This window comes from Telmatherina bonti, assembly GCF_933228915.1.
Source record: "Telmatherina bonti genome assembly, chromosome: 4".
In the NCBI taxonomy this organism is placed as follows: domain Eukaryota; kingdom Metazoa; phylum Chordata; class Actinopteri; order Atheriniformes; family Telmatherinidae; genus Telmatherina; species Telmatherina bonti.
Genome location: NC_136622.1, coordinates 3,854,107 through 3,880,868, shown reverse-complemented (window position 1 = coordinate 3,880,868; position 26,762 = coordinate 3,854,107).

Genomic DNA, 26,762 nt, shown 5'->3' with positions numbered 1-26,762 from the left:
TGGAGTGAGTTAACCAGGTAACAGGGAGATGTCTGTCTATCTATCTATCTATCTATCTATCTATCTATCTATCTATCTATCTATCTATCTATCTATCTATCTATCTATCTATCAATCAATCAATCAATCAATCAATCAATCAATCAATCAATCAATCAATCAATCAATCTATCTATCTATCTATCTATCTATCTATCTATCTATCTATCTATCTATCTATCTATCTATCTATCTATCTATCTATCTATCTATCTATCTATCTATCTATCTATCTATCTATCTATCTATCTATCTCTAGACAGATATCTTCATGTGAACATGAATCGGAATGTTTGGTGTTTGGAAGTAAAAATGATCATGTTCCTGAATGAGTATCAGGAAAAGCGTTTGTCTGAGCCCTCACTGAGTCCCCACTCTGCTGTAAAGCGGACGCTCTCTGTAAATTTCCCACTTGAAAAGTGGAAAAAAGATTTGTAGCTGAGCAGGATCAGAGTTTAGCTAGATGAAAAGCTTCTGATGGAGCTTATCTCCACCTGATGACAAACTGTGTGACAGCTCACATGCATAGACGTCAGCACAGATCCTTTAACCTGCTGGCTGATCGCATTGACATGATCAGCTAATTAATCATTACAAATATTTAATAAGTCAACAGATGCAGCACTGCGTTCCTAACGCACTTTGCAACAGGCACATGTGTGGGCACCCCTGCTGTGTGATGGCTGCAGGGATTTATTAATCTCAGAGATCCAGCCCACATACTAACAGCTGGAAGCAACAAACACAACTTCAGTGGACATGTTTGATGTTCCAGAGAAAGTCTGGATAACACTGGCTGGCAGGAGGAGATGAGTGCATCTGAGATGTGGAGGCGATTGATGACATGTGGTGTATCAGTCAGCTAGTAGACTGTGTGCAGCTAGGAAGAAGAAAACGTCCAGATGAATGATGCAGGAGACGACGCTGAGCCATTTCCTGCACATTTAAAAAGAAAAGTCTTCTTCTGGAAGAAAGAGAGTACTGTAGAGCTCTGTGACAGACACAGCCTGGATAATCATATTCTTCTCCCTTTTCTTTATCAGCTTCTATCTGACGTTTGTTTGTGTAAAAACTAAAGTGGATCCTGTTTCAGTCTGGAGTGTTTACACAGGATTTAATGAAACATCAAATGATTCTCACAAACGCGGAAAACAAGACCATTATAAACAACAACACAACTTTTGACCGATACACTGCTTACTGTACCGCATTGGACCTCTATGATAAAAATAATAAATATAATAAGTACATAAACAAACAACAACAAAGAAATAACCCCTACGGTGATCAAAGTGCTCTGCAAAACATAAAACATTATTAAAGCTAAAAAATACAGAAATATGGTAAAATATATATAAAAAAATTATAACAGTAAAGTAAGTAAGCAGAATAACATGAGATAAAAGTTTCATGTTCCTGGCGTTGAAAAGTAGTTATAAGTAGGTAGAAAAAGTAGTTATAAGTAGACGGGAAGATGAACTGGGTCAAACGGTTTGGAAACCGGATGTAGTGATGTTCCTGCGGAGGAATCTGGTCCCACTCCTCTTTACAACAAGGCGTCACAACCCTGCAAAGCATTCCAGCCAGGCAAACGGTTAGACATCATCGGCGTGCAACCTGGATGGATGGCATGTCCCGCCACCGTTCAGCCTCTCTGTCAGGTCCGGGTCAGAGCTTTCACTGGACCATTACAACGCAGCAGAAGACAGGCTGGGTTCGAGCTGCCAGGTAGCTTTAGAACGAGCCCGGATCATCATGGCTCCACCTCCGTGTCCGAGGAGGTGCTGCTCATCACTGTCAACAAGCGTCCAAACAGACGTTGCTTTAAGAGGGAAGAGGCCACACATGTTCTGTTATGAACATGAACTGGATTAAGTGTCTGACACGGACACCAAGCTTTCCTTTCTTCTGTTAATTTCCACCTCCTCATTTACCTCCTTATTTACCTCCTCATTTACCTCCTTATTTACCTCCTCATTTACCTCCTCATTTACCTCCTTATTTACCTCCTTATTTACCTCCTCATTTACCTCCTTATTTACCTCCTTATTTACCTCCTCATTTACCTTCTTATTTACCTCCTCATTTACCTCCTTATTTACCTCCTTATTTACCTCCTCATTTACCTCCTTATTTACCTCCTCATTTACATCCTCATTTACCTTCTCTTTTACCTCCTTATTTACCTCCTCATTTACCTCCTTATTTACCTCCTCATTTACCTCCTCATTTACCTCCTTATTTACCTCCTCATTTACCTCCTCATTTACGTCCTTATTTACCTCCACATTTACCTCCTCATTTACCTCCTTATTAACCTCCTCATTTACCTCCTCATTTACCTTCACATTTACTTCCTTATTTACCTCCTCATTTACCTCCTTATTAACTTCTTATTTACCTCCACATTTACCTCCTCATTTACTTCCTCATTTACCTCCTCATTTACCTCCTTATTTACCTCCTCATTTACCTCCTTATTTACCTCCTCATTTACCTCCTCATTTACCTCCTTATTTACCTCCACATTTACCTCCTCATTTACTTCCTCATTTACCTCCTCATTTACCTCCTCATTTACCTCCACATTTACCTCCTTATTTACCTCCTCATTTACCTCCTCATTTACTTCCTTATTTACCTCCTCATTTACCTCCTTATTAACCTCCTCATTTACCTCCTCATTTACGTCCTTATTTACCTCCACATTTACCTCCTCATTTACCTCCTTATTAACCTCCTCATTTACCTCCTTATTTACCTCCTTATGTTCGTCCTCATTTACCTCCTCATTTACCACCTCATTTACCTCCTCATTTACTTCCTCATTTACCTCCTCATTTACCTCCTCATTTACCTCCTCATTTACTTCCTCATTTACATCCTCATTTACCTCCTTAGTAACCTCCCCATTTACCTCCTCATTTACCTCCTTATTTACCTCCACATTTACCTCCTCATTTACCTCCTTATTAACCTCCTCATTTACTTCCTCATTTACCTCCTCATTTACCTCCTCATTTACGTCCTTATTTACCTCCACATTTACCTCCTCATTTACCTCCTCATTTACTTCCTCATTTACCTCCTTATTTACCTCCTCATTTACCTCCTTATTAACCTCCTCATTTACCTCCTCATTTACGTCCTTATTTACCTCCACATTTACCTCCTCATTTACCTCCTTATTAACCTCCTCATTTACCACCTCATTTACTTCCTCATTTACCTCCTTATTTACCTCCTCATTTACCTCCTTATTAACCTCCTCATTTACCTCCTCATTTACATCCTTATTTACCTCCACATTTACCTCCTCATTTACCTCCTTATTAACCTCCTCATTTACCTCCACATTTACCTCCTTATTTACCTCCTCATTTACCTCCTTATTAACTTCTTATTTACCTCCTCATTTACCTCCTCATTTACATCCACATTTACCTCCTCATTTACTTCCTCATTTACCTCCTCATTTACCGTCTTATTTACCTCCTCATTTACCATAATATTTACTTCCTTTTTTCCCCTCCTTTTTTTCCTTCCTCATTTACCTCGTTATTTACCGTATTATTTACCTCCTCATTTACCTTCTTAATAATCTCCTCATTTACCTCCTCATTTACCTTCTTATTTACCTCCTTATTTACCTTCCTGTTTACCTCCTCATTTACCTCCTCATTTACCTCCTTATTAACCTCCTCATTTACCTCCTCATTTACATCCTTATTTACCTCCACATTTACCTCCTCATTTACCTCCTTATTAACCTCCTCATTTACCTCCACATTTACCTCCTTATTTACCTCCTCATTTACCTCCTTATTAACTTCTTATTTACCTCCTCATTTACCTCCTCATTTACATCCACATTTACCTCCTCATTTACTTCCTCATTTACCTCCTCATTTACCATAATATTTACTTCCTTTTTTCCCCTCCTTTTTTTCCTTCCTCATTTACCTCGTTATTTACCGTATTATTTACCTCCTCATTTACCTTCTTAATAATCTCCTCATTTACCTCCTCATTTACCTCCTCATTTACCTTCTTATTTACCTCCTTATTTACCTTCCTGTTTACCTCCTCATTTACCTCCTCATGTACCTTCTTATTTACATCCTCATTTACCTCCTCCTTTACCTCATTTACCTCCTTATTTACCTTCTTATTTACCTCCTCATTTACCTGCTTTTTTACCTCCTCATTTACCTTCTTATTTACCTTCTTATTTACCTCCTCATTTACCTTCTTATTTACCTTCTTATTTACCTCCTCATTTACCTCCTCATTTACCTTCCTATTTACCTCCTCATTTACCTCATTTACCTTCTTATTGACCTTTATTTTTTACCTCCTTATTTACCTCCTCATTGAACTTCTTATTTACCTCCTTATTAACCTCCTCATTTACCTCCTCATTTACCTCCTTATGTACCTCCTCATTTACCTCCTCATTTACCTCCTTATGTACGTCCTCATTTACCTCCTCATTTACCTACTTATTTACCTCCTCATTTGCCTTCTGATTTATCTTCTTATTTACCTCCTCATTTACCTGCTTTTTTACCTCCTCATTTACCTTCTTATTTACCTTCTCCTTTACCTTCTTATTTACGTCCTCATTTACCTTCTTATTTACATCCTCATTTACCTTCTCCTTTACCTCCTCATTTACCTTCTTATTTACCTTCTCCCTTACCTTCTTATTTACCTCCTCATTTACCTTCTTATTTACCTCCTCATTTACCTTCTTATTTACCTCCTCATTTACCTCCTCATTTACCTTCTCCTTTACCTTTTCCTTTACCTCCTCATTTACCTCCTCATTTACCTCCTCCTTTACCTTCTCCTTTACCTCATTTACCTCCTCATTTACTTCCTTATTTACCTCCTCATTTACCTCCTCATTAACCTCCTCATTTACCTCCTCATTTACTTCCTCATTTACGTCCTTATTTACCTCCACATTTACCTCCTCATTTTCCTCCTTATTAACCTCCTCATTTACTTCCTCATTTACGTCCTCATTTACCTCCTTATTTACCTCCTCATTTACCTCCTTATTAACCTCCTCATTTACCTCCTCATTTACGTCCTTATTTACCTCCACATTTACCTCCTCATTTACCTCCTTATTAACCTCCTCATTTACCTCCTTATTTACCTCCTCATTTACCTCCTTATTTACCTTTATTTTTTACCTCCTTATTTACCTCCCCATTGAACTTCTTATTTACCTCCTTATTAACCTCCTCATTTACCTCCTCATTTACCTCCTTATGTACGTCCTCATTTACCTCCTCATTTACCTACTTATTTACCTCCTCATTTGCCTTTTCATTTACCTCCTTATTTACCTCTTCATTTTCCTTCTCATTTATCTTCTCATTTACCTCCTCATTTAACTCCTCATTTACCTTCTTATTTACGTTCTTATTAACCTCCTCATTTACCTCCTTTTTTACCTTCTTATTTACCTCCTCATTTACCTTCTCATTTATCTCCTTATGTACCTCTTCATTTACCTCCTCATTTACCTTCTTATTTACATCCTCATTTACCTCCTTATTTACCTCCTTATTAACCTTCTTATTTACCTTCTTATTTACCTCCTCATTTACCTCCTCATTTACCTGCTTTTTTACCTCCTCATTTACCTTCTTATTTACCTTCTCCTTTACCTTCTTATTTACCTCCTCATTTACCTTCTTATTTACATCCTCATTTACCTCCTCATTTACCTCATTTACCTTCTCCTTTACCTCCTCATTTACCTTCTCCTTTACCTCCTCATTTACCTTCTTATTTACCTTCTTATTTACCTTCTCCTTTACCTTCTTATTTACCTCCTCATTTACCTTCCTATTTACCTCCTCATTTACCTTCTTATTTACCTCCTCATTTACCTCCTCATTTACCTTCTCCTTTACCTTCTCCTTTACCTCCTCATTTACCTCCTCATTTACTTCCTCATTTACCTCCTTATTTACCTCCTCATTTACCTCCACATTTACCTCCTCATGTACCTCCTCATTTACTTCCTCATTTACCTCCTTATTTACCTTCTCATTTACCTCCTCATTAACCTCCTCATTTACCTCCTCATTTACTTCCTCATTTACGTCCTTATTTACCTCCACATTTACCTCCTCATTTACCTTCATATTAACCTCCTCATTTACCTCCTCATTTACTTCCTCATTTACCTCCTTATTTACCTCCTCATTTACCTCCTTATTAACCTCCTCATTTACCTCCTCATTTACCGTCTTATTTACCTCCTCATTTACCATAATATTTACTTACTTTTTACCCCTCCTTTTTTCCTTCCTCATTTACCTCGTTATTTACCGTATTATTTTCCTCCTCATTTACCTTCTTAATAATCTCCTCATTTACCTCCTCATTTACCTTCTTATTTACCTCCTTATTTACCTTCCTTTTTACCTCCTCATTTACCTCCTCATTTACTTCCTCATTTACGTCCTTATTTACCTCCACATTCACCTCCTCATTTACCTCCTTATTAACCTCCTCATTTACCTCCTCATTTACTTCCTCATTTACCTCCTTATTTACCTCCTCATTTACCTCCTTATTAACCTCCTCATTTACCTCCTCATTTACGTCCCTATTTACCTCCACATTTACCTCCTCATTTACCTCCTTATTAACCTCCTCATTTACCTCCTCATTTACCTCCACATTTACCTCCTCATTTACTTCCTCATTTACCTCCTCATTTACCGTCTTATTTACCTCCTCATTTACCATAATATTTACTTCCTTTTTTCCCCTCCTTTTTTCCTTCCTCATTTACCTCGTTATTTACCGTATTATTTTCCTCCTCATTTACCTTCTTAATAATCTCCTCATTTACCTCCTCATTTACCTTCTTATTTACCTCCTTATTTACCTTCCTGTTTACCTCCTCATTTACCTCCTCATGTACCTTCTTATTTACATCCTCATTTACCTCCTTATTTACCTTCTTATTTACCTCCTCATTTACCTGCTTATTTACCTCCTCATTTACCTTCTTATTTACCTTCTTATTTACCTCCTCATTTACCTGCTTTTTTACCTCCTCATTTACCTTCTTATTTACCTTCTTACTTACCTCCTCATTTACCTTCCTATTTACCTCCTCATTTACCTCATTTACCTTCTTATTTACCTTTATTTTTTACCTCCTTATTTACCTCCCCATTGAACTTCTTATTTACCTCCTCATTAACCTCCTTATTTACCTCTTCATTTACCTCCTTATGTACGTCCTCATTTACCTCCTCATTTACCTACTTATTTACCTCCTCATTTGCCTTTTCATTTACCTTCTTATTTACCTTCTCCTTTACCTTCTTATTTACCTCCTCATTTACCTTCTTATTTACCTCCTCATTTACCTTCTCATTTACCTCCTCATTTACCTTCTTATTTACCTTCTTATTTACCTTCTTATTTACCTCCTCATTTACCTCCTCATTTACCTTCTTATTTACCTCCTCATTTACCTCCTCATTTACCTTCTTATTTACCTCCTCATTTACCTTCTTATTTACCTTCTCCTTTACCTTCTTATTTACCTCATTTACCTTCTTATTTACCTCCTCATTTACCTCCTCATTTACCTTCATATTTACCTTCTCCTTTACCTTCTTATTTACCTCCTCATTTACCTTCTTATTTACCTCCTCATTTACCTTCTCATTTACCTCCTCATTTACCTCCTCATTTACCTTCTCATTTACCTTCTCCTTTACCTCCTCATTTACCTTCTTATTTACCTTCTTATTTACCTCCTCATTTACCTCCTCATTTACCTTCTTATTTACCTCCTCATTTACCTCCTCATTTACCTTCTTATTTACCTCCTCATTTACCTTCTTATTTACCTTCTCCTTTACCTTCTTATTTACCTCATTTACCTTCTTATTTACCTCATTTACCTTCTTATTTACCTTCTCCTTTACCTTCTTATTTACCTCCTCATTTACCTTCTTATATACCTCCTCATTTACCTTCTTATTTACCTCCTCATTTACCTTCTTATTTACCTCCTCATTTACCTCCTAATTTACCTTCTCCTTTACCTTCTCCTTTACCTCCTCATTTACCTCCTCATTTACTTCCTCATTTACCTCCTTATTTACTTCCTCATTTACCTCCACATTTACCTCCTCATTTACCTCCTCATTTACTTCCTCATTTACGTCCTTATTTACCTCCACATTTACCTCCTCATTTACCTTCATATTAACCTCCTCATTTACCTCCTCATTTACTTCCTCATTTACCTCCTTATTTACCTCCTCATTTACCTCCTTATTAACCTCCTCATTTACCTCCTCATTTACGCCCTTATTTACCTCCACATTTACCTCCTCATTTACCTCCTCATTTACCTCCTTATTAACCTCCTCATTTACTTCCTCATTTACCTCCACATTTACCTCCTTATTTCCCTCCTCATTTACCTCCACATTTACCTCCTCATTTACTTCCTCATTTACCTCCTCATTTACCGTCTTATTTACCTCCTCATTTACCATAACATTTACTTACTTTTTCCCCCTCCTTTTTTCCTTCCTCATTTACCTCGTTATTTACCGTATTATTTTCCTCCTCATTTACCTTCTTAATAATCTCCTCATTTACCTCCTCATTTACCTTCTTATTTACCTCCTTATTTACCTTCCTGTTTACCTCCTCATTTACCTCCTCATTTACTTCCTCATTTACGTCCTTATTTACCTCCACATTTACCTCCTCATTTACCTCCTTATTAACCTCCTCATTTACCTCCTCATTTACTTCCTCATTTACCTCCTTATTTACCTCCTCATTTACCTCCTTATTAACCTCCTCATTTACCTCCTCATTTAGGTCCTTATTTACCTCCACATTTACCTCCTCATTTACCTCCTTATTAACCTCCTCATTTACCTCCACATTTACCTTCTTATTTACCTCCTCATTTACCTCCTTATTAACCTCCTCATTTACTTCCTCATTTACCTCCACATTTACCTCCTTATTTACCTCCTCATTTACCTCCACATTTACCTCCTCATTTACTTCCTCATTTACCTCCTCATTTACCGTCTTATTTACCTCCTCATTTACCATAATATTTACTTCCTTTTTTCCCCTCCTTTTTTCCTTCCTCATTTACCTCGTTATTTACCGTATTATTTTCCTCCTCATTTACCTTCTTAATAATCTCCTCATTTACCTCCTCATTTACCTTCTTATTTACCTCCTTATTTACCTTCCTGTTTACCTCCTCATTTACCTCCTCATGTACCTTCTTATTTACATCCTCATTTACCTCCTTATTTACCTTCTTATTTACCTCCTCATTTACCTGCTTATTTACCTCCTCATTTACCTTCTTATTTACCTTCTTATTTACCTCCTCATTTACCTGCTTTTTTACCTCCTCATTTACCTTCTTATTTACCTTCTTACTTACCTCCTCATTTACCTTCCTATTTACCTCCTCATTTACCTCATTTACCTTCTTATTTACCTTTATTTTTTACCTCCTTATTTACCTCCCCATTGAACTTCTTATTTACCTCCTCATTTACCTCCTCATTTACCTACTTATTTACCTCCTCATTTGCCTTTTCATTTACCTTCTCATTTACCTCCTCATTTACCTTCTTATTTACCTTCTCCTTTACCTTCTTATTTACCTCCTCATTTACCTTCTTATTTACCTCCTCATTTACCTTCTCATTTACCTCCTCATTTACCTTCTTATTTACCTTCTTATTTACCTTCTTATTTACCTCCTCATTTACCTCCTCATTTACCTTCTTATTTACCTCCTCATTTACCTCCTCATTTACCTTCTTATTTACCTCCTCATTTACCTTCTTATTTACCTTCTCCTTTACCTTCTTATTTACCTCATTTACCTTCTTATTTACCTCCTCATTTACCTCCTCATTTACCTTCTTATTTACCTTCTCCTTTACCTTCTTATTTACCTCCTCATTTACCTTCTTATTTACCTCCTCATTTATCTTCTCATTTACCTCGTCATTTACCTCCTCATTTACCTTCTCATTTACCTTCTCCTTTACCTCCTCATTTACCTTCTTATTTACCTTCTTATTTACCTTCTTATTTACCTCCTCATTTACCTCCTCATTTACCTTCTTATTTACCTCCTCATTTACCTCCTCATTTACCTTCTTATTTACCTCCTCATTTACCTTCTTATTTACCTTCTCCTTTACCTTCTTATTTACCTCATTTACCTTCTTATTTACCTCATTTACCTTCTTATTTACCTTCTCCTTTACCTTCTTATTTACCTCCTCATTTACCTTCTTATATACCTCCTCATTTACCTTCTTATTTACCTCCTCATTTACCTTCTTATTTACCTCCTCATTTACCTCCTAATTTACCTTCTCCTTTACCTTCTCCTTTACCTCCTCATTTACCTCCTCATTTACTTCCTCATTTACCTCCTTATTTACTTCCTCATTTACCTCCACATTTACCTCCTCATTTACCTCCTCATTTACTTCCTCATTTACGTCCTTATTTACCTCCACATTTACCTCCTCATTTACCTTCATATTAACCTCCTCATTTACCTCCTCATTTACTTCCTCATTTACCTCCTTATTTACCTCCTCATTTACCTCCTTATTAACCTCCTCATTTACCTCCTCATTTACGCCCTTATTTACCTCCACATTTACCTCCTCATTTACCTCCTCATTTACCTCCTTATTAACCTCCTCATTTACTTCCTCATTTACCTCCACATTTACCTCCTTATTTCCCTCCTCATTTACCTCCACATTTACCTCCTCATTTACTTCCTCATTTACCTCCTCATTTACCGTCTTATTTACCTCCTCATTTACCATAACATTTACTTACTTTTTCCCCCTCCTTTTTTCCTTCCTCATTTACCTCGTTATTTACCGTATTATTTTCCTCCTCATTTACCTTCTTAATAATCTCCTCATTTACCTCCTCATTTACCTTCTTATTTACCTCCTTATTTACCTTCCTGTTTACCTCCTCATTTACCTCCTCATTTACTTCCTCATTTACGTCCTTATTTACCTCCACATTTACCTCCTCATTTACCTCCTTATTAACCTCCTCATTTACCTCCTCATTTACTTCCTCATTTACCTCCTTATTTACCTCCTCATTTACCTCCTTATTAACCTCCTCATTTACCTCCTCATTTAGGTCCTTATTTACCTCCACATTTACCTCCTCATTTACCTCCTTATTAACCTCCTCATTTACCTCCACATTTACCTTCTTATTTACCTCCTCATTTACCTCCTTATTAACCTCCTCATTTACTTCCTCATTTACCTCCACATTTACCTACTTATTTACCTCCTCATTTACCTCCACATTTACCTCCTCATTTACTTCCTCATTTACCTCCTCATTTACCGTCTTATTTACCTCCTCATTTACCATAATATTTACTTCCTTTTTTCCCCTCCTTTTTTCCTTCCTCATTTACCTCGTTATTTACCGTATTATTTTCCTCCTCATTTACCTTCTTAATAATCTCCTCATTTACCTCCTCATTTACCTTCTTATTTACCTCCTTATTTACCTTCCTGTTTACCTCCTCATTTACCTCCTCATGTACCTTCTTATTTACATCCTCATTTACCTCCTTATTTACCTTCTTATTTACCTCCTCATTTACCTGCTTATTTACCTCCTCATTTACCTTCTTATTTACCTTCTTATTTACCTCCTCATTTACCTGCTTTTTTACCTCCTCATTTACCTTCTTATTTACCTTCTTACTTACCTCCTCATTTACCTTCCTATTTACCTCCTCATTTACCTCATTTACCTTCTTATTTACCTTTATTTTTTACCTCCTTATTTACCTCCCCATTGAACTTCTTATTTACCTCCTCATTTACCTCCTCATTTACCTACTTATTTACCTCCTCATTTGCCTTTTCATTTACCTTCTCATTTACCTCCTCATTTACCTTCTTATTTACCTTCTCCTTTACCTTCTTATTTACCTCCTCATTTACCTTCTTATTTACCTCCTCATTTACCTTCTCATTTACCTCCTCATTTACCTTCTTATTTACCTTCTTATTTACCTTCTTATTTACCTCCTCATTTACCTTCTTATTTACCTCCTCATTTACCTCCTCATTTATCTTCTTATTTACCTCCTCATTTACCTTCTTATTTACCTTCTCCTTTACCTTCTTATTTACCTCATTTACCTTCTTATTTACCTCCTCATTTACCTCCTCATTTACCTTCTTATTTACCTTCTCCTTTACCTTCTTATTTACCTCCTCATTTACCTTCTTATTTACCTCCTCATTTATCTTCTCATTTACCTCGTCATTTACCTCCTCATTTACCTTCTCATTTACCTTCTCCTTTACCTCCTCATTTACCTTCTTATTTACCTTCTTATTTACCTTCTTATTTACCTCCTCATTTACCTCCTCATTTACCTTCTTATTTACCTCCTCATTTACCTCCTCATTTACCTTCTTATTTACCTCCTCATTTACCTTCTTATTTACCTTCTCCTTTACCTTCTTATTTACCTCATTTACCTTCTTATTTACCTCCTCATTTACCTTCTTATTTACCTCCTCATTTACCTCCTCATTTACCTTCTTATTTACCTTCTCCTTTACCTTCTTATTTACCTCCTCATTTACCTTCTTATTTACCTCCTCATTTACCTTCTCATTTACCTCCTCATTTACCTCCTCATTTACCTTCTCCTTTACCTTCTCCTTTACCTCCTCATTTACCTTCTTATTTACCTTCTTATTTACCTTCTCCTTTACCTTCTCCTTTACCTCCTCATTTACCTTCTTATTGACCTCCTCATTTACCTCCTTATTTACCTTCTCCTTTACCTTCTTATTTACCTCCTCATTTACCCTCTTATTTACCTCCTCATTTACCTTCTTATTTACCTCCTCATTTACCTTCTTATTTACCTCCTCATTTACCCTCTTATTTACCTCCTCATTTACCTTCTTATTTACCTCCTCATTTACCTTCTTATTTACCTCCTCATTTACCACGTCATTTACCTTCTTATTTACCTTCTCCTTTACCTTCTTATTTACCTCCTCATTTACCTTCTTATATACCTCCTCATTTACCTTCTTATTTACCTCCTCATTTACCTTCTTATTTACCTCCTCATTTACCTCCTAATTTACCTACTCCTTTACCTTCTCCTTTACCTCCTCATTTACCTCCTCATTTACCTTATTTACCTTCTCCTTTACCTTCTTATTTAACTCCTCATTTACCTCCTCATTTACCTTCTCCTTTACCTCCTCATTTACTTGCTCATTTACCTCCTCATTTACCTTCTCCTTTACCTCCTCATTTACCTTCTCATTTACCTTCTCATTTACCTTCTCCTTTACCTCCTCATTTACCTTCTCATTTACCTTCTCATTTACCTCCTCATTTACCTCCTTATTTACCTCCTCATTTACTTCCTCATTTACCTTATTATTTACCTCCTCATTTACCTCCTTATTTACCTCCTCATTTACCTTCTTATTTACCTTCTCATTTACCTTCTCATTTACCTCCTCATTTACCTCCTTATTTACCTCCTCATTTACCTTCGTATTTACCTTCCTATTTACCTCCTCATTTACTTCCTCATTTACCTTCTTATTTACCTCCTCATTTACCTCCTTATTTACCTCCTTATTTACCTCCTCATTTACCTTCTTATTTACCTACTCATTTACCTTCTCATTTACCTCCTCATTTACTTCCTCATTTACCTCCTCATTTACCTTCGTATTTACCTTCCTATTTACCTCCTCATTTACCTTCTTATTTACCTCCTCATTTACCTGCTTATTTACCTCCTCATTTACCTCCTTATTTACCTCCTCATGTACCTCCCTATTTACCTCATTATGTACCTCCTCATTAGCCTCCTCACACCCTCCAGCTGTTTGTTGAGATGGGATGAAGAAAGGCTCTCCTCATCTCATTCCTCTTCAGGCTGATGTCAGTGTGGCCTTGACACTTTTACCCCTGGCCGTCCCATCCCGCCATGAGGCTATATAGCTGTGTTACACACACGGTCAGACAGGCCGCTTCCGTCCGAACCCTGATGACAACACGGTGATTTTCTTCTTCAGGTTTGTTTTGAAAAGAGGAGCCTGATTCTCAAACAAATGACTTAAATCATGAGAGGAGGTTAACAGATGCCAACATGGGTTCTCCCACTGAAATAAAAGATTAGTTTATTTAATCATCATCATCATCATCATCATCATCATCATCAGCAGCAGCAGCAGCAGCATGTAGAAGCTCTCCCTGCAGCTTCACCTCCAGTCCTGACCCCCTTCAGGTCACAAACCACACAGTGGAGGTCAAAACGGACATTTTATTGTTCGTCTTTTTGCAGATTGATGACATGAATCGGTTTCTGGCTTCCGGCTTTCTGAGCTGAAATGTTGAGCTGGCTCAATCTTCTGTTGAGATTTCAGTAAATTAACGAACTAAAGAAGCACAATCAGCAGCAGACTTCCTAAAAATCCTATCTCTCCGGGGATTTCTGATCTTTTTGGACCTGATGGAAACGAGGAGTGAAGGAAATTGTGCTGTTTGAACTCTATTCTTATGAATTTATAGCACCTGCTCAGGATGCAGCCGGCTCAGGGTGCAGCTCAGGGTGCAGCTAAGGATGCAGCTCAGGGTGCAGCTCAGGGTGCAGCCGGCTCAGGATGCAGCTCAGGGTGCAGCTCAGGATGCAGCTCAGGGTGCAGCTCAGGGTGCAGCCGGCTCAGGATGTAGCTCAGGGTGCAGCTCAGGGTGCAGCCGGCTCAGGATGCAGCTCAGGGTGCAGCTCAGGGTGCAGCTAAGGATGCAGCTCAGGGTGCAGCCGGCTCAGGATGCAGCTCAGGGTGCAGCTCAGGGTGCAGCTAAGGATGCAGCTCAGGGTGCAGCCGGCTCAGGATGCAGCTCAGGGTGCAGCTAAGGATGCAGCTCAGGGTGCAGCTCAGGGTGCAGCCGGCTCAGGATGCAGCTCAGGGTGCAGCTCAGGGTGCAGCCGGCTCAGGATGCAGCTCAGGGTGCAGCTCAGGATGCAGCTCAGGGTGCAGCTCAGGGTGCAGCCGGCTCAGGATGTAGCTCAGGGTGCAGCTCAGGGTGCAGCTGGCTCAGGATGCAGCTCAGGGTGCAGCTAAGGATATAGCTCAGGGTGCAGCCGGCTCAGGATGCAGCTCAGGGTGCAGCTCAGGGTGCAGCCGGCTCAGGATCCAGCTCAGGGTGCAGCTCAGGATGCAGCTCAGGGTGCAGCTCAGGGTGCAGCCGGCTGGGTAAGAGTTGCTTCTGATAAGTGATGGATGGAAAGGAAACGGGAGGACTGAACCTGGGAGTCGTTAACGTGTCTCATCCTGCAGAATTCTGCATCAAACACTGGCAGACAAGATGAGGTGGCGGATGTTCGTATCTCCAGTCAGACCCGTTACTCCTAAACCTCTACCCATGTTAGAGAAGGACAACGCTGCAGAGAAGTTCGGTTCAGGGTGTATTCCAGTTGTCCCGAGGAAATAAAATCCTACAGACTTGGAAGGAGATTCAAGATGGCTGCAGGAGCACCTGTTGCTCTCCTTCTGAAAACACATTCTGGTTTGAGTTGCAACAGTTTGTCGTTTCTTTTTTCTCTTCATCTCCACTGTTTCCCTCTTCGGGAACCTTCACACCAGGGACTATGGCGGCTTTTATTCAGCATTAGTCGATGGTCACGAATGGGCTGTTGTGGAGGCGTATACTTTCACTGAGTTGGTGCGCCTGGAACGCCAGCTACCTGTAAGACGTCATGAACTCACCCTGGACCTCTCAGACAACTGGAACTTAACACAGGATCAATGGTTGCATTGATTTATCGGTTCCTTTGTGACATGGTGCATCATCCTGCTGGAAGTTTCCATCAGAAGATGCTACACTGTGCTCAGAAAGGGATGGACATGGTCAGCAGCAGGACTCAGGTAGGCTGTGGAGGTTAAACCAGGTCATGGTGGTACTAAGGGGCCCCCCACCATCCCACCAGCAGCAGCCTGAAGCGGTGATCCTGACGGCAGGATGGATCCATGTTGTCATGATGTTTCCAGCAGATTCTGATCCTACCATGTGAATGTGGAGCTGAACTGGAGACTCATCAGACCAGCAACGTTTCTCCATCTTCTATTGTCCAGTTCTGGTGAGTCTGTGTGAATTGTAGCCTCAGTTTCCTGTTCTTACTGACAGGAGGGAACCCGCTGTGGTCTTCTGCTTTATCCATGGTCAGATCATCAGACACCTCTGCAAAGATATTCTAATATTCCCAAAGAAAACAGCAAGATCAGCACATAAGAATCTAACCTATGAATAAACCGTGTTCAGCCTAAAGGGTCTTAGGTCTGATCTTCTGGTCTGATCTCAGTGGTTCAGTTCATCCTTTGGAAAACCGCCCAGCGTTGCCATGACAGTTGAAAATACAGAACCAAGTTAAATCCAGCAACTTTACTCATATGGCACATGCTTTTCATGTAGGAAGTAAGTAGAAAAGAACTGGTGGTCGCAGCACTCATCTAATTTAAAGCTTTGCTTCTGGTTTACAAAACAACAACTCAAACGTCTCCCGTCTACCTTCACTCCCTAATCCAGACCTACACTCCCTCTCCACAGCTACGTTCCACCAGTGAAAGACGCCTCGTGTTACCACCACAACGTGGGACTAAATCACCAGCCAGACTCTTTTCCTCTGTTGTTCCACGATGGTGGAATGATCTCCCAAACTCTGTCCGCTCTGCAGAGTCCCTGTCTACTTTTAAGACCCAGCTGAAGACTCAGCTCTTCAAGGAGAACTTCAACACTTAGTATAGCTGTATTTATTGGAAAGTTGGAGAACTTAGCCCAGTTCTTTGCAACAAACTTTATGGTATTAATTCTATGTATTATAACATAGGTGATATTATGTGGTGGGAAGCCTGTAGCTTCATGGAAGGACCTGCGTCCAACTGGGCAGTCCACCAGCACCTTCCTACGATGCTCTCTACTGTTTGACTTCCTGCTTGTGTTGTTCTCACTCTGATGTAAGTCACTTTGGATAAAAGCATCTAAATGACTGTAGAATAGAATAGAATAGAATAGAATAGAATAGAATAGAATAGAATAGAATAGAATTAGAAATATAAAAAACAAGACAGTAAAAGTATGAACAGAAACTCATAAAACAATAATTAAAACTGGTCTAAAAGACGATAAAGAGTTTATATGAAACAAGCGGTGTTAAAAACGTCAGCATGTAAAAGCTGCTTTCTGACCGTTGCCGTCATCCAGTCAGTATTCATTCAGAAAGAGAGACAATCATGTTCCAGAAACTCTGCATTTATCTAAAAACATCTCTGACGCCTGTCCAGTGTTTGGACCAATGAAACGATGGTTCCAGGATGTACCCAGCAGGCGTATAACGTATCTGTGGTCTGACTGCATCAGAAGTGTGTCGTCGCTTCGATCCAGGCCTGAAACGCCCACGAACCCCTTCCTCCTGCACTGCCATTGGCTGGCTTCATGGAGCGCTTAGAGACGGATCGCTGTGACCTTAGCACCGATAGGTACACGCCTCCAGCAGCCCACTGAGACCCCCCCCTGCAGAACTCCCCCTGCAGGACCCAACATGTCAGGTAGCTGAGAGTAACCATGGGGCAGACCCCCAGTTTCCAGGCAGGTGGTTTTAATGTTGTGGCTCATGGGTGTGTATTTACATAAACATATATGTGTGTTTTCACATTTGCAGATGTATTGAGTGTGTGTGTGTGAGTGTGTGTGTGTGTGTGTGTGTGTGTGTGTGTCGGGAGGGGGGGGATACTCCCCCAGTCAGGAGTATCTGAGACATAAAGCCCTCGGCAGGTGCTCCCTCTCTGCTTTGTCTCTCCTGCTGACTGCTGTTTATTTGTTCATCTCGTAGAGAGAAGTCCTGTTCTGTGTGTGTGTGTGTGTGTGTGTGTGTAGGGGGGGGTGGCAAAGCGGAGACACACAAAGACACGCTGCCTCTGCACACTGACAGCGACACAGCAAACATACACGTCAGGGATGTGGCAGGTGTTCCACGCACGGAGGAACTGGAAGCCAACTTTTATTCCTCCCAGTTTTCTTCCTCTCACTGACGACACACACAGACACACACACTCATGCACATACACACACACATACACACAGATACACACACTCATACACAGAGGACTCAGTGAGCACTCGGTGAGGACTTGTGAGGACTCGGTGAGGACTCGGTGAGCACTCGGTGAGGACTTGTGAGGACTCGGTGAGGACTCGGTGAGGACTCGGTGAGCACTCGGTGAGGACTTGTGAGGACTCGGTGAGGACTCGGTGAGGACTTGGTGAGGACTCGGTGAGGACTTGTGAGGACTCGGTGAGGACTCAGTGAGGACTCGGTGAGGACTCGGTGAGGACTTGTGAGGACTCGGTGAGGACTCGGTGAGGACTTGTGAGGACTCGGTGAGGACTCGGTGAGGACTCGGTGAGGACTTGTGAGGACTCGGTGAGGACTCGGTGAGGACTTGGTGAGGACTCGGTGAGGACTTGGTGAGGACTCGGTGAGGACTCGGTGAGGACTCGGTGAGGACTTGTGAGGACTCGGTGAGGACTCGGTGAGGACTTGTGAGGACTCGGTGAGGACTCAGTGAGGACTCGGTGAGGACTCGGTGAGGACTTGTGAGGACTCGGTGAGGACTTGGTGAGGACTCGGTGAGGACTGACAGAGATTGCAGTCGATGTTCTCGTCCTTTTCAGTGAAGAAAGAGATGAAAGTAAATCGCTGCTGAGACTTTTAAAGACCTGCAGACGTTGTCGTTCTTTGCTTTAGTAACCAGATCTGTACATAGTGTTTTAATTACAACAGCCAGAGGAGTGTAAACGGAAACGTCTACAAGGTGACGCAATCTGCTTTTGTTTTGACACCTCGGCTGTTTACAGAATCTGTGATTTAACACACGGAGTGATATGCCTGGCATCAATATGGGCCAATACACCGAGGATCAATACTTTGTCAATATTTGTTTGTTGTCGTGCATTATAGTGTGTGTGTGTGTGAGAGAGTGTGTGTGTGCAGGCTACTTGCCAGCTGTGCAATCTGTTCAGTAATCTCAGGTCTGGTCTGTGCACACACTCCACAATCTGCTCTGGTAAAACTGGCCCTGCCCTCCCACCACACACACATACATGCACACACTCTCACATGCACAGACAAACACACTCTGATAGATCAGCCTTTATGAGGACCATTAGCTACATTTATTCACCATTGGGTTCATTTTTAGTTGGAACTTTCTCTGTAAACTTGCTCAGAAAGAAGCCCGATGTGCAGATGCCTCCTTCATGCTGTGTTTAACAGCTCAACAAGCTTTTCAACCCGGACTCTGTGCTCATGCTCGAGCCCCGCTGAATATCACTCCTTCATTGTGAAAGATGTTAGTCTTAAAGTATCCCTCAAGAATATTAAAATCAGAACTGGCCACGCAGCGCTACTTCCCCGCAGCTAACCCACTCTCCGCTTGATTCACAATAACCCTTATCAGCCCAATTTCCCTTCTCTCTTCCTTCGGCCCATTTTAACACGCCACCCTGTTTGTTGTTTAAATGGAAGGCAGAGAAAATTGGGCACTTTTGCCGTTCAGAAACTCCCGCAGCTGTCAGTAATCGCCATGTGCATGTGCTGGTGTGTATGCGTGTGTGCGTGGTAGTAATGTGCAGTTACCACATGGGGGTGCGTGGGGTGGGGGCGTGGAGAGAGGGGGTCATGGTGTGCCGCGGAGAAAGCGCTATTAGGAGAAAATGATAGGCCTGTCCCTGAAAGTCCATTACACACCAAACACTTGAAAGACTGGACTAGCTTCATTACAGGGCAACATGAATCATGCAGCACTCACACAAGCTACTGGCCTCCCTCTCTGGTTCGCTGTGTCCCAGTCTCTCCCCCAGAACAGCCTTCTGTTTAAACTGGAGGACCGCCAGGAAGGAGGGATGAAGAGGGATGGAGGGAGGGAGGCAGGAGAGGGAAGAGGGCCAAGCCTGTTCGCCTCAGGTCTGACAAACAGGAGGAGGAAAGATAACAATGGAAGGCAGAGGGGAGGAATACAGGACAGGAAGACGAGATGAGGGAGCAAGAGAAATGTGACATAAAGCAGTAAAAGGAAGAAACAAGGGAGAAGGGTGGGGGAAAGGGATAAACTTATAGATCAGAGGGATAATATGTGAGGTGAGAGGAGGGATGAGTGATAAAGGGAAGAAAGGAATGTAGAAATCGAAGAACAAAAAGAGGGAAGACTTGCTGGGGCATGTCTTTGGGAAAAGTGTGATTTCATGTGGTCTGTGTTGGATTGGTTTCTGCAAACCAGTCATAAAAAGAAAAACAAAGAACTTAGGTAATGTGGTCTACAACAATCATAGCTGGAGTTTTTACAGAAATTTACCCGCATCTACCTGCTGTCCAGGCAGACTTAACTCTCCTCACATGCATGTCTGAATGCTGCACGATGAGAATTAGCGTGATGAAACAGTGTTAAATGTTTCAGCTGGGGCTAGCTGAGCCTAGCTGAGGCTAGCCGCCGAGGCTAGCCACTGAGTCTAGCTCCTGAGCCTAGCTGAGGCTTGCTGCTGAGGCTTGCTTAGTCTAGCTGCTGAGGCTAGCTTAGTCTAGCTGCTGAGGCCAGCTTAGTCTAGCTGCTGAGCCTAGCTGAGGCTTGCTGCTGAGGCTAGCTTAGTCTAGCTGCTGAGGCTAGCTTGGTCTAGCTGCTGAGCCTAGCTGAGGCTAGCTTAGTCTAGCTGCTGAGCCTAGCTGAGGCTTGCTGCTGAGGCTAGCTTAGTCTAGCTGCTGAGGCTAGCTTAGTCTAGCTGCTGAGGCCAGCTTAGTCTAGCTGCTGAGCCTAGCTGAGGCTTGCTGCTGAGGCTAGCTTAGTCTAGCTGCTGAGGCTAGCTTAGTCTAGCTGCTGAGCCTAGCTGAGGCTTGCTGCTGAGGCTAGCTTGGTCTAGCTGCTGAGGCTAGCTTAGTCTAGCTGCTGAGGCCAGCTTAGTCTAGCTGCTGAGCCTAGCTGAGGCTTGCTGCTGAGGCTAGCTTAGTCTAGCTGCTGAGGCTAGCTTAGTCTAGCTGCTGAGCCTAGCTGAGGCTTGCTGCTGAGGCTAGCTTAGTCTAGCTGCTGAGGCTAGCTTAGTCTAGCTGCTGAGGCCAGCTTAGTCTAGCTGCTGAGCCTAGCTGAGGCTTGCTGCTGAGGCTAGCTTAGTCTAGCTGCTGAGGCTAGCTTAGTCTAGCTGCTGAGGCCAGCTTAGTCTAGCTGCTGAGCCTAGCTGAGGCTTGCTGCTGAGGCTAGCTTAGTCTAGCTGCTGAGGCCAGCTTAGTCTAGCTGTTGAGCCTAGCTGAGGCTTGCTGCTGAGGCTAGCTTAGTCTAGCTGCTGAGGCCAGCTTAGTCTAGCTGTTGAGCCTAGCTGAGGCTTGCTGCTGAGGCTAGCTTAGTCTAGCTGCTGAGGCTAGCTGAGGCTAGCCGCCGAGGCTAGCCGCTGAGTCTAGCTGAGATTTAACAGGCTTAAGTTTATTGTAAATTCGACATAGAGCTGCCTTGCTGGATGCTTTGCCTCCATAAATGTAAACAACCAATCAGCCTGTGATGAGATGCAACATTTGTGCTCCAGAAGTGCTGTTTTTGTGACTTTGGAGGCTTCATCTGTTCACATGGAGACGCTGTGCTGGGTGTCCTGACGTCTTTGTTAGACAGTGTGATTTGTACATATGTGTTAAGACAGCCTGGTAGTGTGTCTGTATGTTGGTAATACCTGTGTGAAATGTGCACATGGCCTCGACATGCACAGACACAGGGAGCATGTGTTATGTGTGTGCATGTGTGTGTGTGTTTGCACACTCCGGAGCATGTCGCAGCATGCTGCCGGAGGGCCGGGGCAAAGAGCCAGCCCAGGACTCAGTATGACACTGTATCCCGATCTGTGTTGTGACGGCCTCAATTAGCCATCAGCCTGACCGATGGAGAGCATAGAGCTGTGGACGAATAACTCTTTTATCTCCTGCAAACTGATGTTTCCAAGGTCTGTCTATCTATCTGTCTATCTATCTATCTATCTATCTATCTATCTATCTATCTATCTATCTATCTATCTATCTATCTATCTATCTATCTATCTATCTATCCATCCATCCATCCATCCATCCATCCATCCATCCATCCATCCATCCGTCTTTTGCACCACATGTGTGTGAACTGTGTGATCTGTGCATCAACAGTCGTATGTGCAACAGGCGACTTGTGCACATGCGTTGGGTGATTTCTGTGACCTCTCCAGACTGTAAAAGTCAGTCTGATGTTGATTCTTGTCTCATCTCTCGCTCTGTCCTTTCCTCTCTTTCTCCTCCTTTCTTCCTTACATAATCTCCTCTTAGGTTTCTTGGTGTGTCCGCCCTGGTTCCGTGGTTATCCAGCAGCTGATGTAACAAACATCCTACTGTAATGTGCTGTAGTCTTGCTTTTGGTCAGTGTCTCTGACAAACACAGACATGTTTGGCATATTTTATGCTTTAAAACAAAAACCTTTTGAAACCACATCTGAGCTAATAAAGCTCAGGGTTTTGTGATTCATCTAAATAAATGACTTTGTTATTGACGTGTCTTATGAATACTTTCAGACGAAGTACTTCCAGACAGAGGACAGCAGAAAAGTTCATTTTTATTTCTTATAATGTAATTTCTGCCTGAAATTGATAATTTAAAATAAAAAACAGTGCAGAGCAATGGAGTTTTCATTGACGATTAATTTTAAAATGTGTTTCTGTAATCAGCCGTTTTATAATATTACTTACTTTTCAAAAGTCATAAATCTGGCAAAAATGTAAGATTAATGACTTATGGAACACTATAAAAATAAATACAAAATATTTTTACTCACTAATTATTGGTGGTTTTCGCAGTGATGGCTTGTTTAAGTCTTTGCAGAAAACATTCATAAAGCGTGTGAAAAAAACAAAGCATGCTTATACAGTGAATAAATGAAACAGATATAACATGATTTCTGCACCAGTGAATTAACGACGAGTCGGATTGTTTTATACTTTCAGTTTGCATGAACGTCTATAAGTGAATGAATGACTGAGACTCACTGCTAATGCAGCCTGTAAATCCCATCAGATCCCTTTGTGTTTCTCCACGCTGAAGCAAAAATACATTTGCCAGGATTTGTGAGCTGCCGTGTTAAAATGAATCCATGTCATAAGCTGTTTAAGGTTCAAGTCTTTTAGTCTGCAGGTCAGGTAGGATGATTAAAGTAATCCCTGTCACAGCAACGCTTTAAAGTTCAAAGTCCTATATTTTCTGATCAGGCATCTGATGAAATGCTGTGTTTTTATTAGCAATTTCAAAGCAGAGATGAAGATAGATTACTGAATAAATCAAGTATTGACATATTAATAAGTTCGAACTGCAGGCTGAGCTGTCGGGCATGTTTGGAGCAGGGACTCTATTCATCTCACAACAGGTCAGAATTATCTGCACATTTTACAGCTGATTCAGGATGTCTTTTCTGTTTAATACAATCACATATTCCTGGCTACTACATGTTGGTTTTCATCATTCCAGTAGAGGTATTTAGGTAATAAAATGATCCCAAGGTGAGTAACTGAAGGGATATTAAGTAGAACTGAAAATACTAGCCCTTGTAAGTAGTAAGACTTGAAGCTAAGTTTTAGTGTGTAGTTGCTATAACCTGTATAAAACATGGACAGAGCTTCTGTGACTGCAGGTGTCTGAACAGCAGAGGTTTAGCGTGCAGGATGGTTTCCACCATCGCCATCTTGGCATCATTATGTGGGCCGCCACGCCCACAAATTACAGAAATGGCCAAAGAGGTGGAGCTGAGATGGGGGGCCATGAGTGTAAAAAGGTATTTCTGCAGGGTAGGCAGGGTACACCCTGGACAGCTCGCCAGTCTGTCGCAGGGCTACATTAGCATCTGTTTTTGGCGCTCAGTTAGGATCATAAATGCTAACAGTTCGTTTCTTCTGCTTTCAGTGTGGGAAGTCTAACTGTGTGAAGTCATGAGAATGTTTTTAAGTATTTTTCAGCCACAAGGGATCCTTACTGGGGATTGTGTGTATATACCCATAGGATCTGTTTCTCTCTACACATTGATCTTTTATTGTTTCAAAATGACCAATATAGTTTCAAGGACATTTCCATCTGTAAATATTTAATATTTTCAACCTTCCTGCACTCAGTTTGTGGCACAGAGAAAGCCAACTGTGTTCTGACTCACTTTCTTCTCACTAAAATCAACAATGACTGAAATAATATGACATTCTTGTAATGTTTGTCTTGTCCACATGTACACAGATTATAAAATTAAAAGTAAACTCCATTTATGATAAATGTTTGGTGTCTCAGATACCAAATCAATGCAATCATTTGATTATGTTGGCCGATGTGGCAGCATGTGAGGTTCACTCTTCCCAACAGAACATCCGTCCGTCTTACAGCTGAGGCAGTCTAATGCTAGCGGTGACAGTAACAACGTCATGGCAGAGGTCTCACTTTCACATTTCCACTTTCAGCTACCTAAAATCTAAAATACAATTACTGATGCTTATAGTTTCTGGTTGTTATTGATTGGAAGTTGCGATCGGTTTCCTCTTCTAGCTGCAGTCAGCTCAGTGCTTCCATATTGAGAAGAGGATGTTTCCCAGTCACTGTCCAGATACCAGCGTTCCTCCCAGTTCCCATCCAAACCAAACAGAAGGGGAACAGAGACAGGAGGAATAAAGAGAGGGGTGATCCGCCATGACGGACACCTTCCAACTCCAGGAAGTTATTTATGGACTTTATTCCAGCTGGGTGAAAACCTTTTCCTTGCAATATTAGTTTATGGTGCTTTTTCATCTGTATTTCTACCGACGGGGTGGCAGTGGCTCATGTGGCACAGCCGGTTGTCCGCTGACTCGGCGGGTCGAGTCCTGCCGCCCTATGTTGCCGCCCGGAGGGGGTCGTGACAGGAAGAGCATCCCACCCCTTCAGCAGGAAACGCCATGATAGGAACAACATTGAAATCAATAAAGATTCACACACTGTGAAATATAAATAAAATAATAAACATCAGAACTCAAAGCAAATCCTTATAAAATGATCAAATCAATGATTAAATGATAAAAATACGATGAACATTTTTAATATATTTTATAGAGTTTACATGATGATTCCTGTGTCCACTTCGAGGAAGTTGGAAACAACACTGGGAATTCCAGACGCCGTGGAGGATTCTCCACAGCTTTCCAAGCCCTTCTCCCTCTTGTCTAATTCCTGGTAAACTCTGCATTTTGCTGTTGTTTGCTCTCAGCGATGGCGGTACCAAACATACGGCGCCATCTAGGCCTGAAACAAACAGGTCATGTGACCCCCATGTCTCCTCTGGGGACCCATAAATGTGGAAAAAAGGTTTTTTAGACACGTCTGGAAAACTCCTCATGAGAGTGTAAAGACTTTAGCGATATTTGAGAAGTTTCTTTAAACTTTTAGCTGTTTTTACTGAGATATTCAGGTTTAGGTGATTCAAGCTGCAGTGGGAACCAGCTTGGTTCCAGTGGGTATCCTGCTTTTACTGATATCTTCAGTTCAAGCACCTGAACGTGGTCAGATGCTCCATGTATTTCCATGTTTGTTTTTTCCAGCCCAGTGTCTGACCCCAGCTGCCCGCTCTCCACCTCTCTGCTCCCCTGCAGTACACCTGCATTCCCTAACTACCTGCTCGCTGTCAGGGAGCGTTCACACCGTCTGGGAGTCCGATTTCTGGAACGTTCTCCACCTTCCTTTGGTTTGGTTTGAGTTCGAACTGCAGAGAACTCAGAGAGACCAAGGTCACACAGTTAAACAGCTGTTCTGTACGGGGCGATACTCCCACAGAAACACAGTTTATCAGGTAAAAACCACACATTAAATATCCTGCAGGAGGAGATTTATTTAGTGCAGGCGGGTCGCAGGATTTCTGCTCTCCCTCCTTCTTCTCTGGCTTATTTCTGCAGACATGACGAGTGTTTTACTGAGCAGGCGTCTTCATTGTGAAGCTCTGCAGGAGGATTCATTGTGAGGAAAGTTGTCTCCATCCCGGCGTCCAGCAGCCAGAGATGTTCCTGCTGCTGGTTCTGGGATTCAGGATGGAGAACCCAGCTGGAACCAGGATGCTGGATGGAGACAGCAGGGAGGGGGTCTGCTGGTTCTGGGATTCAGGATGGAGAACCCAGCTGGAACCAGGATGCTGGACGGAGACTGCAGGGAGGGGGTCTGCTGGTTCTGGGATTCAGGATGGAGAACCCAGCTGGAACCAGGATGCTGGACGGAGACTGCAGGGAGGGGGTCTGCTGGTTCTGGGATTCAGGATGGAGAACCCAGCTGGAACCAGGATGCTGGACGGAGACTGCAGGGAGGGGGTCTGCTGGTTCTGGGATTCAGGATGGAGAACCCAGCTGGAACCAGGATGCTGGATGGAGACTGCAGGGAGGGGGTCTGCTGGTTCTGGGATTCAGGATGGAGAACCCAGCTGGAACCAGGATGCTGGACGGAGACTGCAGGGAGGGGGTCTGCTGGTTCTGGGATTCAGGATGGAGAACCCAGCTGGAACCAGGATGCTGGACGGAG